Source organism: Ailuropoda melanoleuca, chromosome 1 (genome assembly GCF_002007445.2).
Source record: "Ailuropoda melanoleuca isolate Jingjing chromosome 1, ASM200744v2, whole genome shotgun sequence".
In the NCBI taxonomy this organism is placed as follows: domain Eukaryota; kingdom Metazoa; phylum Chordata; class Mammalia; order Carnivora; family Ursidae; genus Ailuropoda; species Ailuropoda melanoleuca.
Window position 1 is genome coordinate 10814194 of NC_048218.1, and position 12124 is coordinate 10826317.

At 41.1% G+C, this 12124-nt stretch overlaps 1 protein-coding gene across 12 annotated transcripts in view; it reads right to left on the reverse strand.

Moving 5' to 3' along the window:
* Nucleotides 1–12124, reverse strand: part of ITSN1 (intersectin 1) — a 206032-nt gene that overhangs the window by 191384 nt on the left and 2524 nt on the right. For 2 of the 12 annotated variants that reach the window (XM_034655980.1, XM_034655982.1), the window contains exons 2-3: nucleotides 10079–10147; nucleotides 3757–3874 (exon numbers count right to left, since the gene is read on the reverse strand). The exons of 7 other annotated variants lie outside the window; for them this stretch is intronic. The gene's annotated coding sequence lies outside the window, so the exon portion shown is untranslated. Of the gene's footprint in view, nucleotides 1–3756; nucleotides 3875–10000; nucleotides 10148–12124 lie in introns of all 12 variants that reach the window. 3 more of the 12 variants (XM_034655974.1, XM_034655990.1, XM_034655994.1) reach the window with 2 other exon arrangements.

Sequence of the window (12124 nt, forward strand, 5' to 3'; positions counted from 1 at the left end):
ACCATCAGTACTTCTGCTGGCAGCCTATAAATTCGGGGATTCCCACAATCGCCACCCTCCCCCAGGCTCGGTAAGTCACAGGAACTACTCACCAACTCGGGAAAGCGCTATACTTGTAATTAGCTTTATTATAAAGGATACAACTCTGCAACAACTGAATTCAAGAGATGCACAGGCAAAGCATGGGGAGTGTCCTTTCTTCTTCAGGGAACTATGGTGCCCACCTGGTGTCGTTTTGGAACGTTGGGGAGGCTGGGGTCCGGAGCGGATGGCCAAGAATCCGTGAGACGTCTTTGGTGCAAAAAGGTGATTTTACTCAAGCACAGGAACAGAACCCGTAGACAGAAGAGCGGCGCCAATCAAGGTTGTGAGCGCTGACTGATTATATACTTGGGAGTTGGGGGCGGTAAGGACTTTCATATGCTAAAGAAGACCCTCAGGATATTGGAGGCCTTGACACTGTCAAGATAAGGTCATTTCTCCCTCTAGCAAAGCATTAGACCTTGGGAGTTTGCAGGAAGAAACTGCCTCAAGTATTTGTCAATGGGCTGCAGGTTATGAGGAAATTTTATTTTATTTACATTCCCTCTACCTCTGTTTCCCACCGGCAGTATGGAAGGAAGGACGATGGTAGGGCTCCAGGAAACTGAGTCTTTGGGTTTCTGGAAGTTAGGTTATTGATAAGAATGCTTTTTCTTGTAAATCACTAAGAAATCTGTAAACTGAGGGAGACTCACGTCCTGCAGGACTGTGATCTCTATTAGCTAACCATTTAGTTTTTTCCTTCCCTCAGTTTTAGGAAAGCCAGGAGTGCCTGAGGAGTGTCACATGTATCCAACCTGGGGGAGGAGGTTTGTGGGGTGTCGGCCTGTGCTTTGTCCTCAGCCTGCCTTCTGCTCCCCCATCACACCTACCCACGCATCCAAATGTTCACCAAACCAGGAGATGCCCAAACCTCACCATTCTAGGAATTTTATACCGGGCTTCATCAGATAGGCACGACTGATTAAATCACAGCCCCCCCCATGAAACTCAATCTCCAGTCCCCCTCCCTTTTTGGGAGGAGGGGGCTAGAAGTCACTTCATTAGCATAAACTCTGGTCAGGTCAAAAGGGACTCATTTTGAATAACAAAAAACCCTCCTACCACTCAGGAAATTCCAAAGGTTCCAAGAGCTCTGTGTCAGGAACCAGGCACAGAAATCACAGGTTTTTTTTTTTAATATACCAAAGAGTACCTGACATAGTTATTGATATTTAGTAGGTACTCAATAAATAATTGCTGTAGATAAAGAGTTAGAACTCAGAAGAAAAGACAGAACTCCAGGTATACACAGAAAACAGAATTTTATTCGTGGTAGCTAAAAGTCTAAAGAGCGGAGATAACAGTCCTGGTAGAGGGTAGAAATAACAGCTCTAGAGAGAGCAACATAACAAGCAACATTTCTAAAGAAGAAATGTGTGGAGGGGCCCCGGCTGACTCAATCAGAAGACCATGCAACTTTTGATCTTGGGGTGGTGAGCTTGAGCCCTATATTGGGTGTGGAGATTATGTAAATAAATAAAACTTTTAAAAAAAAAAGGATAAGAGATAATAAAGAGATGCGTCAAAAGTCAGAGGAAGGTCAAGAAAGTGAATGGAGGGGGGGGAGGCGCCTGGGTGGCACAGCGGTTAAGCGTCTGCCTTAGGCTCAGGGCGTGATCCTGGCGTTATGGGATCGAGTCCCACATCAGGCTCCTCTGCTATGAGCCTGCTTCTTCCTCTCCCACTCCCCCTGCTTGTGTTCCCTCTCTCGCTGGCTGTCTCTATCTCTGTCGAATAAATAAATAAAATCTTTAAAAAAAAAAAAAGCGAATGGACGGAAACTTGCACACAAGATTCAACAACGGAGGGGCAGAGGCAGGAGCCCAGTATGACCAGTAACAGGAACAAAGTAAAGACACCCAACAGAATACTACTCTTCCAAGAAACATGGCTGTCAGAGGACGACATGAGACGCCAACAGGTAGAGAGAGTACTGAATCAAGGGGAAGAACCTGTGAAGGATAGGGCAAAGGAGGCAGAGAACAAGCTTAATTCAGACACCAAACCCTGTTGTACATGCCTTCAAGGCCCTGCTCAGTCTGGCCTCACCTCCTCTCCACGTACGTTCCTGCTGGCAGCCATGTGGGCTCCCTGTCAAATGTGCTGTGCTCCTTCATGGCGTGGGCCCTGCTTCCACGCTGGTTCCTTGGCCTGGGAAACAACTTCTTTTCCCTTCCCTGATTAACTCCTGTGCCTAACTCAGACCCCCAAGTACAGATCACATCTTCCCTGGACTTTAGACTGGATCCGGTCCTCCTGAATGCTTTCTTTATAGCACTTACAACAGCTGGAAATCATTTATTTATGCAGGGTGGTGGTGTGTGGGTTTGTTTTTTTTTTTTGTTTTTTGGGGGGTTTTTTTGGTATGTATATCTGTCCCAGTAAAATATAAATAGATTGAGGACAGGGAGCTGTCACTACTGTCCTCCTTGCTCCTACCTCAGCACCTGGCACCCAGCAGTCAAGCAGGACATAGCTGTGAAGGAAACAAGAGCAAGAGAATGGCACGAAGTCTCAGAGGAAACAGAAAAGAACAGCACCCTGGGGCGCCTGGGTGGCACAGCGGTTAAGCGTCTACCTTCGGCTCAGGACGTGATCCGGCGTTATGGGATCGAGCCCCACATCAGGCTCCTCTGCTATGAGCCTGCTTCTTCCTCTCCCACTCCCCCTGCTTGTGTTCCCTCTCTCGCTGGCTGTCTCTATCTCTGTCGAATAAATAAAAATTAAATCTTTATGAAAACACACAGTGAGGGACTCCTGGGNTCTTTAAAAAAAAAAAAAGAAAAGAAAAGAAAAAAGAAAAAAAACAGCACCCAGAACCTGGGGAAGGGAAGGAGACACCCAACTCTTCCTTCTCCCTCTTATCGCAAGAAGCAAAGAGTAAGTGTGAGTCAGACAGATTTACAAGAGCTACTTGTGAAGTGGGCAGCAGTCCCAAACAGGAGGCAGAATTACTCCTGAAAATGAAGGTTCAGATGCCCCGGGGAGGGAAGCTTGAGGAAAAGGGCAAATTTGGTAAGGAAAGGAGAGAAAGCTGAGAAAGACTACTTCGCAGGTCACAGCTAGGTGGGGAAGGAAGTCCACAAGTTTGTATGCTTCTCTTCAGCCAACCAACTGACCGCGGCACAAACACAGGAAACAGAGCACAGATAGCTGGGTTGGTCTAGCGATGGGGGTCTGCGGGGTAGAAATGACAGAAGGACAACAGGACGAGGGAATCGCTGACTTGACACGCTGAGAGTTCCCAGGTGCACAGAGAAGGAAATGAAATCAGGAGGAAATGAACAACCTGAAATAAAGGGAAGAAGGACCAGGAACTAGAGTTTCTGGATGGAACTGCGGTAATCGGAGCATGTGAAATAAATTACGATAGAGCACCTTAAACATATGTGCAATGTATTTTTCGAGATATCATCAGCTCTTGCCACTTATTGTAATCAGTCTCTTAAACAACAACATCAAATCTCAAAAATAGGCCCATCCCGTTCTAACAAAGGTCAAGTTGCTATCTTTCCTGGAGTCTAACGAAAAAAAAAAAAAAACAGATGACTGAAGAAAGGATATCCCTTTCCAGCTCCAAATTTTCCATAGTAGATACATGTTTTTCCAGCAGTTCCAGATGAGAAGTTAAAAAAGTCTCCAAGTATGAGCCAAGACAGAATGCTAACATACCTTAGGCGCTGAGAAAATCTGCAATTACAGAAGCTGCCAAAGTGGTGACAATAACGCCCACAGTTATAAATTTAAGGTGATCTTAACCAGACTATAGATGAGTCTTCCAAACTTCATTCTATTCAGAGAAATCACAGAATAGTAAAATATATTTAGTTCTAAAATGAATGAGAAACAACACAAATTCTGAAGGCAGTACACTGACCATTTAAATTTAAAAAGCAAACTTTATTGAGAAGAATGCTCATATATACTTTTGGTTACTTTGATGTCTTTGTATCATTTTATTAAAGGCAATCACTTAAAAGAAGAAAAGGGGTCACCATCAGCCCCCTACCATATGATGTTTATGATGAGCGTGTTGGGCATGTGTTTGCCTGCTCAGCACTTTCTTTTCCCAACTGATCCCATTTTCCCTCCTGTTAATTCCAGGAGTTTCGGTACCCACCTCACCAAACGGTACAAAAGATGGACCCAAAAGCCCAGGACAACCAATGAGAGCCTGAACTCCCCTGCCGGAGGACTGGTTCAGGCACGTGTTCAAGCCAGGCCAGTCAGAAACCTTGGACTTGACAGGTATGTGACTCAACACATTTTCCTTTTTTTCTTAAGACAGTTTGCAAATAAAAAAGTTCAGATAAATATCGTTATAAAGAAGGAATGTTATAGCACTGAATTTTGTCTTCCTTCTACTACAATCTTTTTCTTCTCTTCCCTTCACTTTTCTGTTTTCCCTCGCCACCCAAATCCTTCAGAAAATGGACTACGAAAACTAAGCACTCAGTTTTTAGGACATCACCATGAGGCAGAAAGCTAATCTATAGGAGAATAAACCTAGTCGCAGGTAAATTAAGCTGTGACTCGATTTCTTGGTATTTAGACAGTAAAGAGTCTTGTTTCAGTGGCTTGAACAGAACACACTTCAAACTCATTCCCTACATGGACACACACAATACTGTATGCACGCTGCAAATATCTCTAGTATCATTTTTTTGCATGAGGCCACAATGTTACATGTATGTGAAGGGAAATAACACCACTGAAATTCTAGGACATTTGGAAGTACATTCCAAATCTCTTCCTTCCTGTTTTCTCTCAGCTGGAGATCTGAACTGGTTTAAAAAAGGTGAAAAGTGGCGTCCATATTTGCAAAATGGCCTTTCTAATAAAATCATGATTACAGAATTAAACTGTGTACTTCTGTGTTTCTTGCAATCCCTGATTTTCAATGTTATTATTACATAGAAAAAATAATGAAAAATTCATAACTTCCTCAGAAGAAATCTAAGAGACAAGGTAGTATTATAAAAAGAATCCAGCGCTGAGAATGAGGATGTCAATGGCCGTTAACAGTTAAGTAACCCACCTCAACTGGCTTAAACCAAAAGGACCAGGAACAGAAATGCAGCCAGCCCCAGAAATGAAGAGAAGGTTTAAAGCTTTCAGACTCAGGTAGTGTTCTCTCTTTCTGCATCTCTCCAGATACGTGCTTTATGCTCTCCACCTATAAACCACCTTTCTCTGTCCCCAAACACAACAGTGGAACATAACTACCTTGAAGTCCCAAGTGTTTACCCCATGGCCATGGGCATGTGAAGCTCCAACCCCTCTGTCCAGCGCCCAATTTCAAATTTCCAGGAAAGGAACACTGACGGGGCCAGCCTGGGTCAGGTCTCCAAACCTGGTTCAATCCTCTGTGTCTTCTATGGGGAGGAAGAAGTCAGCCGGGAGTGGGTGTGTAGGTTAAAAGACAGTTAAACCATTTGGTTTGGGTCAGACACTCCAAACATCCCCATCACACAGTCCCAGCTTTGCACTTGTTTTTATCATCATCCAAATAAGGTCCACCTTAGACTTTTGCTAAGAGTCTAGAGCTTAAAAGAACTTAAGAGAATTAAAACTGAATTTAAGGGATTAGAGGGTAAGGAGCATTCACCATGGTTTTGGGAGTTCATGTTAATAAGAAATAGAAGTTAAAAATAAATTATACATTCTAGAAATAAAAATTGTCTTTTAGAAATATGATGGTCTATGTGGAAAACCTGAGAGAAATGAAAAAAGCCATAAGGTCTTAGAGGGCTGAGATTCTGTCTTGGTTCAAGGCTGGACATCTAGAGCAATGCCCGACGCAGAGCGCATGCTCACGTTCACTGAACCGCTGACCAAACTCAAAACTTCCCAACGAACTTCCAAATGGGTCACAGGTGTGCTCAGGGTACTGCTACCCTCCGGTTTGGAGGATGAGGCTTGCCATTAGTGCTAATTACCAGGACAAATGTGGTATTAACTGTATAGGATATTAAGGTTGAGAACCACTGAATAAATGACCAAAAGACTCCTGGAACTCAGAGTTCTAGCAAGGTGGCTGGTTACCAGGAAATCTGTATAAGGCCAAGACGTATTCAACAAATGTTCAAACTCATTGGTAGTAGCAAAAAGTGCAAGTTAAAACAAATAAAACTAAGATTTTTCTTAAATGGAATTACCCAATCGTGGTGAGGGAACACAAAATAGGTACACACCACCAGGGGAACACACTGGAGGGAGGCCGTGGGCTACTGAGGCTTGGAATATATTCCAATATATTAAGTGAAAAACACAGGCTACACAAATGTATGTAGAGATTATAAACTGGTAAGGCAACAAAGACTGAATTCAGCCCTTGGGTATGCTCTGTTTGAAGCCCAGTGTGTTTATAAAAATTGTGGCCCACATAAAAATTGTGAGATTTCATATTAAATCCGTATTGCTGTATTTCCAGCTTCTCTTGAAGAACTAGAAGGTAATAGTAACACCAACATGCATCCTCCCAGGGCCACAAATAAATAGGCTGACCGGCCCCAGGTTGCCCCAGCCATGGACCATCTCCAGTGCCCAGGTCCCTAACACACACCCCGCCCCCAGACCAAGAAGCTCACACACCCAACTTGCTGAGAAATTTGAGCAGGCTCACCCCTCACAGTGTATGAACAGTCATTATCGCTGGATAGTGAGAGTCTAGGTCCACTTTTTTCTTCCCTTATCTATATTTTCAAAAGTTTCCTTCAATAAACACGTATTGCTTTTGGAGTGAGGAAAAAAAACACGTTATTTGTTAAATTACCAAATCACACCTGCAATATCACTTCATCTAATGAGACTGAGACAACCAAAGATAACAGAAAATGACTGTGGGGCGCCTGGGTGGCACAGCGGTTAAGCGTCTGCCTTCGGCTCAGGGCGTGATCCCGGCGTTGTGGGATCGAGCCCCACATCAGGCTCCTCCACTGTGAGCCTGCTTCTTCCTCTCCCACTCCCCCTGCTTGTGTTCCCTCTCTCGCTGGCTGTCTCTATCTCCATCGAATAAAAAAAAAAAAAAAAAAAAACTTTAAAAAAAAAAAAAAAAAAAGACTTTAAAAAAAAAAAAGAAAGAAAATGACTGTGGTTTAAAACTAATTGAACTAAGGAAGTAATGTAAGGTTACAATTACGGCAGTATTTCCCTCCCTTTGATACTAATTAAAACACCAGCTTGGACAGACAATAGCAGCGTTTTACAAATTACATCTTCCTCAAAGTTTACAGCTTCCACAGATACTCAAGTCACAAAACACCTATTTTAAGGATTCATTTTCCTATATTTAAAGTTTCTTTTGCCAACAAACATAAACAATCTTTATTGGAAATCTGTCAATCAATTAACGTAATGTGTAAAAAGTTAAATAATTCCTAACCTTTATTTTACATTCTTTGATTTGGTTTGATCAGTAGTAACAGTAGTTTCACGACAACTTCAAAAAGTTTCTACTAATCACCATTCATCGCACCCCATCTCTGAAACCTCAAAGAGTATCTTCATGGTAAAGAAAAACTACAAGGCTACGTAGAAAGTCAACATCCACAGATGACAAAGTAGAGCCAAGTCAACATTTCTCTGTTGATCTCCTACAAGGCACTCCCACGCCCATGACATCCGGAGTGATCTTTTTAAATGAAAGCAAATCATGGGACTCCCCTGCTTAAAACTTACCTAAGCTTCCTACTTCCACCGACTGAATAAAATCCAAACCAGTCCCTGTCTCCTTTATTCCTCACCTGTCTCTCCAGTGCTCACCGAACTTAGGTGACCCTGGCCTCTAGATAATCAGGTCCTTGAACACTAATCTACTCAACATGCCAACAAGCAATGTCCATGGTGCACCAGGCACTGTTCTAGATCCTGGGGATAAAGCAGTGAGCAACACAGACAAAACTCCCAGCCCTCCTGAAGCTTACATTCTAGTAACCTCTCTACCGCCTTTACTTCCTCCTCAATTGCTGTAATCACTTGAAGAATTTTAAAACAATTAAAATGACTGTGTTAAAGGTATCTGGAAATAAGCAGTACTACCTATAATAATTTTAGTATCATTTACTGACTTTGTTTAATAGTAATTATTTATCGTAAGAAAAGGAGAAAAGAGAAATAAAAGAGTGGGACCTTTACTCAGTGAAATGGTATATACCAGGAATGGGACTGATTTGTCAATTTTCCAAGCTTTCTCTCATACTAGCTATACAGCTAAACTAGCTGTTATATGTCAGTGACCAAAGGTAGTATTTCACTCCTGCCAGAATGGAGCAGTTGAATTTAAACAATTCCAGAAACTGAAAGACTACTTGTTTTCAAAATCTTTTATCTTAAGTTTACAGAAGTGGATTTTTATAAAACAGTGGATCCACAATGAACAGACTCTTACTATAGATAACATACAGAAATGGTGTGTGTGTGTTTATACAATGGCTTATAATACAAAACACTGCCCTTGTTAGAACAACATAACTGCTCAGGAACTTTGCCTCAGAGAAAAGTAATTAGCCCTAGACACATGCACACACAAAAAGACAAAACAAATGGATCCCACAAACAACGTGTTTCCAATGCTTTTATCATAAGAATCAGTGTCCTCCTTGGGGCATCTGAGTGGCTCAGTTGATTGAGCCACCGATTCTTGGTTTCAACTCAGGTTATGGTCTCAGGGTCCTGAGATTGAGCCCCACATCAGGCTCCCCGCTCTGCGTGGAGTCTGCTTGGAATTCTCTCTCCCTCTCCCTCTGCCCCTCCCCCACCTCTCCCCGCAAATAAATAAAATCTTTAAAATTCAGTGTCCTCCTTAACTAGGATGGTTAAAGCATGGCACTAAATAAAAGCCACTTGGCTGCATTCACTTCCATGAGCTATATCCATGTCTTGGAAATCCGTGATGAACAAGACCATCACTGACAGAGAAACAAGGCAAAATGACCATTAAAGCAAGAAGATCAAAAGCATTGCCCTCCTGTAATAAGGAAAAGACGTTTAATTTTAACCACCAAGGATAAAAAAACAACAACTACTGACCAACTGCTACGACCTTGTTATTTTCACAGTCCTATTCAGCTGAATCCAAAACTCCATCACACCCCTCAGTTCAACTCCTGGCTCTACCACTCAGCCAAGAGTGAAGGGTACTCAGTACCATTCCCACAGCACCTCGGTGGAGCCCCACACTACGCAACAGTGAGAACGGGTTTTAGCGACCAGCTTAAAACTGAGCTGTGGCAGTCCTCCCTCAGCACAAGCAAACTCAGGCCAGAGAGCTAAAGCCCAAACAATTTCACCAATGCTCTCTTTGGGCAGTAAGCTGGTAAGATAAGCGGCCGATTATTCATTCTACTAGAAAAAGGTCAAAAGAGCACTGATGAATTCAAATAGATTCTCCTGTTTCAAATTCACCTTGTTAGAGGGCCACAAAATGTTAATGATATTCCACCATCATATTTATTAATAGAACGGTTGTATTTTGTTTTGTTTTGTTTAACAATCTCCCCCAATGGATCCGTGACATCTCTCTCCAGTGAGGCCTTCACATTCCTGAAGTGAACTTCCACAGGCCGCTTCAAATCTCCAAACTGGCCAATGTGGGAATGTTTGGACAGACTCCCAGCTGTCTCCCTGATCATACATCTACACGTAGTCCTTTCCAAGGCAAGGCCACGCATTACAAGTGAACCGTCTTTTCAAATTTCACTAGTCTTCTCTGGGACTCTAACCCTGCTTTTCATCAGGGGCACTTTCGGAAAACCACCACATTGGAAAGTATAACAAGCTGCTTCGAGAGATGAATGTTAGACAGTAGACAAGGCTTATTTGTGAGCTAACTTACACAACTCACTTCTCAATGAGAGGGACTCAAATCTCTAAATTAACACACATCAGGGAACTGAAATCAGAAATGTAAAAATACCCTAATGTCTATAAATCGTGTCCAGGGAACAGGCAGTCCAGCGCTGTGGCTGAAAGTCTGGGCTCCGGAAGTACACACCTGGGCGGCCACTTGCTGGCTCTTTACGTTCCTTCACTGCTGGTACCTCAGTTTCCAAGGCATATTCATCTAAAAAAGGATGGTTTTGTGAAGATTGAGTGAGTTAGTGTTTATCAAATGATGTAAAAGGACTTGCTAAATGTTAGCTATCACTGTTATTGGTGTACAAATTTTCTGACTTTCCAGATCACACACCTGAACACATCACATTAACATCCCTTTCTTCCTCCTAAAAATAATAATTCACTAGGTTTGTCACTGGTTAAGTCATTCCAAAAAAAGGGAAGGAGGGAAGAAAACAGAACTCTCAGTCAGGACGGTAGAGACGTAAATTGCTACAACCTTTCTAAATGTTAATATGTATCAAAAATCTTAAAGTTAGCATATACTGTACTTTGATCCAGCAAATCCACTTCTAGAAACTTATGCTACAGAAAAAAATCTCACAGGTATACACAAAGGTGTATGGAATAGTCACTGCAGAGTTACAACAGTGGGGGGGAAAGGAAACAAACTAATAATGTCTGATAAAAATTAATTGGTTAAATTATCATAGTCATATGAAATGGAATCTTTTCAGTTATTATTACTATTATATTTGACAATATAGACATGGAAAGATTCACAATAACATGTTAAGCCAAAAAAAAAGTTACAAAATAATCATGTATAGCAAGATCCCATATTTGTTACCAAAAATTGTATATAAAAAGCCACATGAACACAAGAGGTTTTGGAGAGATACATACCAAGGTAGTGGATTTATGAGTATTTTATAGTTTTTACTTTTCTGTATTTCAATTTTCTACCATAAGGATGCAATTCTTTAAAATATAAGGGATATGAACTGATAAGCAGTTTGGTTCTGAAATAGACAATGAAGCTAAAAGTGATGACAAGAGTTATCTTTATTTAGAAAAAAACTTAAATTTACATAATACTTGATGATCTATTAGATACTTTTAATGGCTAGTTATCCAATTAAAAATTATACATATTTAGTATCAAGAAATTAGCAAGAGACTTCAAGCGATGGATTTCTACAATCAAGTGCAGCAGTACAAAAATTAAATGGGTTAGTTTCTAAGTTTTATATATTTTTAAATACCCCAATTCCTTATCATCATCATAATTACCATTTATTAAATGAACATATCTCAAGAACTTATGTAAGCACTCGTAAGTATTTAAACTTAACCTACTATTATCATTCCCATTCAGCTGAAAAAAACTGAGGCATTGACATGTTAAAGGACTAGATCAAAGTCATAGACTATGCAGTCAGACCCAATATCCTCTAGAAATTTTATTCCTAACTGTTCAGCACTTTCAACTGTATAACAGAAACTGTTATTTATGCGGCCCTACACTGGATTCTGAAAGAAAGGAACGAAGGTCATATTTTATTAGGATGAAAAATGAAATTGGAAAGCATATTAATTTTCTGTATTTTTTGTAAACCAATTTTTACAGCATTATCTTATCATTGCTTACAAAACGGTATTTTGAGATAGTGATAACATACTAATCTACCACTACACTGTGACTTAAAATTACATTTTGAGTCTCTTAGCAGTGTTTCGATAGGAGCCTTCTTTCCAGTTTGATCACCTTGAGTAGTCTATGCTGGGAAAGGTTCTCTCGTGTCAGAGCCAACCAAACTTATAGAAATGACTGGGCATAGTACATGTGGCTCCTAATTTATAAAATCAGTGACTAAGTAATAAGATTTATTTTACAAGAAAAGGTTTTAAAATGTGGTCTCATTGCCACGTTATTCACTCATAAATATTTAATGGCGTTCCTCCAGGCACTATTCTAGGCACTGGAGATAGAATGATGTGCCGAAATCTCTGCTTTTCTGAAACCTTTATTATAGGTGAATTATCTATCTGAAGGTCGTAGTCAGTTTTTTATTAACAGCCTGAGGTATAAAACTTAGTCTGTTACTTAAAATATCTGCTGTCTACTTCAGGATGGTCCTAGGAGATGCTCAGAGAGAAGGAAGCATAGCGTCAGCTTTTCTCCAACTTGACTATCCCAGGA